The sequence below is a fragment of the Octopus bimaculoides genome, chromosome 8 (assembly GCF_001194135.2).
Source record: "Octopus bimaculoides isolate UCB-OBI-ISO-001 chromosome 8, ASM119413v2, whole genome shotgun sequence".
In the NCBI taxonomy this organism is placed as follows: Eukaryota; Metazoa; Mollusca; class Cephalopoda; order Octopoda; family Octopodidae; genus Octopus; species Octopus bimaculoides.
Genome location: NC_068988.1, coordinates 91,204,903 through 91,209,150, shown reverse-complemented (window position 1 = coordinate 91,209,150; position 4,248 = coordinate 91,204,903).

The window sequence follows — 4,248 nt, the reverse complement described above, 5'->3', positions numbered from 1 at the left end:
TATATATATATGTATATATAAGCACTCTACAGAAAAAAAAGGCTTTCCTATCTGTGTGAAGGTACCACACTTATTCATGTTAACAAAGGGATGTGGGTTCGCGTCCCACGCAGATGGGAAAGCCTTCTTTTTTCTGTCGAGGGCTTATATGCTCTGTTATTAGACTATTTTCGTTACTCATTGCACGGTGAACGGCATAAGCTTTAAGCTTATATAAAAATACCATTATTATTATTTACAGCATTGTAAAATACGGCACCGTATAATAAAGCCATTCGCACCGAAAACATATATATATATATATATGCTTACTATGTGGATTTCTTACACGGAAACTGAAAGAAGACTGTCGTATATATGTGTATGTTTGTATATGTGTGTGCCTGTGTCTTGTGTTTGTACCCCCACCATTGCTTCACAACTGATGTTGCTGCGTTTACATTCCCGTAACTTAGCGGTTTGGTAAAAGACACTGACACAACGAGTACTACACTTACAAAGAGTAAATCATGTGGTTGATCTCTTCGACCAACGGCGGTGCTCCACCATGGCCGCAGTCACATGACTGAAACAAGTAAAGCAATAAAAATCTATGCCATTTTAATCCCGAGCAAGGCCGGGTATCTCTGCTAGTACATATATAAAAAAAATAGCTTCCCCTAGATGAACCATTATAGCAACATGTACGTAAAAATGTAAACACATTTCTATACGAAAACTGCAAACCTGTGAGTAAAATTTCAAATTTTGCATTTTAATTACATATGCATCCATATCTATACAAGACCTCTGTATATGTGCACATTGCTATTTCTTCTCGGTCTCTCGCTGATACATCAATAATAATTATAATTATGGTAATAATTACGAAAGGAACATCAACACATGTCCATAGACGGTGTTCAGTTGAAAAGTAAACGCTGAAAAAACGGTACCCATAACAAAACCAACCAAAAGAGGAAGAGCGGTGGACAGATATTCATAAATACTATGAAATAGTTGATTTATGGTTTACACACATTACTATGCAACACCCCACCCAGAAATACATACAAGAATAAACACATACTGTAAACACCAAACAAAATGAGCTAAACCCACATGTCCCATAGAATGCCAATACTCAACAGAAGAACACAACCTACGCTGCAAAAGCAACACACAAGACAAAAACTAATACAACAGAAGACTCAGATCAAAGCCCATAACAAAACATACTGATACAATACAATATCCGCCCCACCGAAAGACAATTTAGCACACACACACCACCCCACCAGCACAGAGGTGCAACCAATGATGCAATGGGAAGTTGCTTGAAAGTTTCAGATGTCGAAAAATAATGGTGGTGATGACGATGGTGACGAACGTGACCTTACCTAATATTTTGAGAGACGAGTCTCCGAAGAAACTCTGACTGTAACAACGAAAATGAAACTGGACCATTAGGGGAAGGCCTCTCGCTCAGCAGGGGTTCAGTAAAGATGCTGGCTGACCACAGCTGTTAACCTGATACAGTATTCGATTGTAATAGATATTTCATTGGTTGAACGACATTTCAACAGTAAGACAGTCTTTGTCAAGTTCAAAATAAGAAGTGATAAAAATTCAAAATTATAGAAATTTAAACGTAAAGTATGAACGAGAGTAACCAGCGTCCACACGTTGATGGAATGATATCATCAGTTTTTAAGTTTCAATTTTATAACAGGCGAAAAAAAAAAAAACAGAAAAAAGAAAGAAAAAGGAGAAAAGGAAGAATATTTAATCAAACAGTTTTGTATAAATTTGATGATATTCTCCTGTCATCTTATTCATTCCTCCAAGGCGTGATGCTAATAACCCGCAAACATATTTCTCCTCATACATTCTGAGAAGAGAAAGCGAAGCAGATTCAGAATATTTTCTGAGAATATGCACTTTCAAGTCTTCTTCAAAATTGAAGCCGCTTGAAACGAAATGTGCAGCGGACACTAAATGAGAATCTCTACATGTCCCACCCTCTGTATAAATCATAACATTTCTGTTATGATTCCTGATGGAATTCACTTCACTCATGTTGTTGCACAATGAACAGTGCTTGCCTCTCTTGCGGCTGTTCTTCAAGGTACAGCGTGTAGATACACCAATGTTCGTTTTCTTGGAGTCAGAAATAGAGGTCAATAATTCTCTTATATTCTTATTCCGTTTAAAGGCAATGAACAAGCAGCTGAGGAAATAGGTGTTTGAAACGAGGATATTTTTTCACCACATGCTGGTAACTTTCACGCAACACTTTTATCCCTCTGCTTACTCTAAGCATGCACCTGTAAAGAGAGGGAAAATAGGGAGAGGCTACTTACTTTAGTTGTCAGGGTGATCGTGGTTTCGTGGGGTCTTCACGAGCAGCCATTGAATATCTTCCCACCACACTTTCGAGATTTTTTTTGTTTAAATTGTTGTTTCCTTGTTTATATTATTTCTAGTGTTTACTTCCATTTAACGCCATATATCATATCGTATCATATTATATTGCATTATTCTGTATGGTTCTCTATATGCTTGTAAATCATTGGTGTTTTATAAGGAAATCATCATCGTTATTATTCTTATTTGCATATAATGGATGGTGAAGGTTCAAACTAGAGCCAAGATATATCTGTATGACATGATGTCATGACTTAAATAACATAGCACTGAGTTACTATTGAGGCATGGAGACACAAACATGTAGTGTAAAGGCAATAAGATGTGGAGTTCATATCTTCCACAAAGTGGTTAGACAGAAAGAAATGAAATGAATCTCGTTGAAAGATGGAATTGAAACCAGATCGCTTGTTTTGGTCTTTGATAAATTATCTATTTATCAATGATATAATATTAACAAGAGCACTCAGAGAGCACAAACTTCCACCAAGACAACACCAACGTTCTCTCAACGATTAGCCAGAAATGATTTTTAAAATGGGAATATCTGAAATAAACTCGATTGCTCTCACAACCGAGAATACTAAAAATGAACTCGACCGCTCTCAAAAATTAAGTAAAAAAACAGGAAAAATAATCCAGAATCCCTGTCTGGTATCGATCCCAAAATCTAATCTCAGTTCGTGCCATTCACGCGGCCAAACATCCCTGAAAGTTTCATCCGAATCTATCCAGCGGTTCTGTAGATATCTTGTCCACGGACAAACTAACAAACACGACTGAAAACAACACCTCCGCCTTCGCCAAGGCGGAGGTAATAATGGGTGGTGACATGAATTTATGTTTCTTTCAAGTGTATGTGGGTATGTATGAGTGGGGGCGCAATGGCCCAGTGGTTAGGGCAGCGGACTCGCGGTCATAGGATCGCGGTTTCGATTCCCAGACCGGGCGTTGTGAGTATTTATTGAGCGAAAACACCTAAAGCTCCACAAGGCTCCGGCAGGGGATGGTGGCGAACCCCTGCTGTACTCTTCCACCACAACTTTCTCTCACTCTTACTTCCTGTTTCTGTTGTCTCTGTAATTCAAAGGGTCAGCCTTGTCACACTGTGTCACGCTGAATATCCCTGAGAACTACGTTAAGGGTACACGTGTCTATGGAGTGCTCAGCCACTTGCACGTTAATTTCACGAGCAGGCTGTTCCGTTGATCGGATCAACTGGAGCCCTCGTCGTCGTAAACGACGGAGTGCCAACAACTTTTGGGTATGTGTGCGCTTTGGATGTATGCATGTTTGCGTGCATGTATGTGTGTAGGTTAGAGAGAGAAATAGGAAGAGAGAGGGAGAGAAAGAGAATGCGCAGAGAGATAATGCGCAAAGAGAGCGTGTATGATAAAGGAGAGAAAGAGTGTGTATGTCACACACACACACACAAACATACACACAGTGAGAGAGAGAGAGAGAGTGCGGGAGAGAGAGAGAGTGAGGGGGAGAGAGAGGGAGAGCAAGAGATAATGGACATTAGCTGCTAATGGATAAATGCATATGCAAATAATGTAAAGTTTTCATTCTGTGAATAGTTCTTCTGCTGCTACAATTGCTAAGTCTATATACTTCACATCAGTGCTATATTATATACCTCATTACATTACGTCAACATTGTTTTATATATATATATATATATACACACACACACACACATAGACATATAATTTTAACACCGTACTATATTATATGAACCATATCAACACTATGTTATAAGCACTCTCTCAACACTGTATTATATGCAACACACACGTGGACACTTTATTTTGTACGTCACCCATCAAAGTTTTATATATA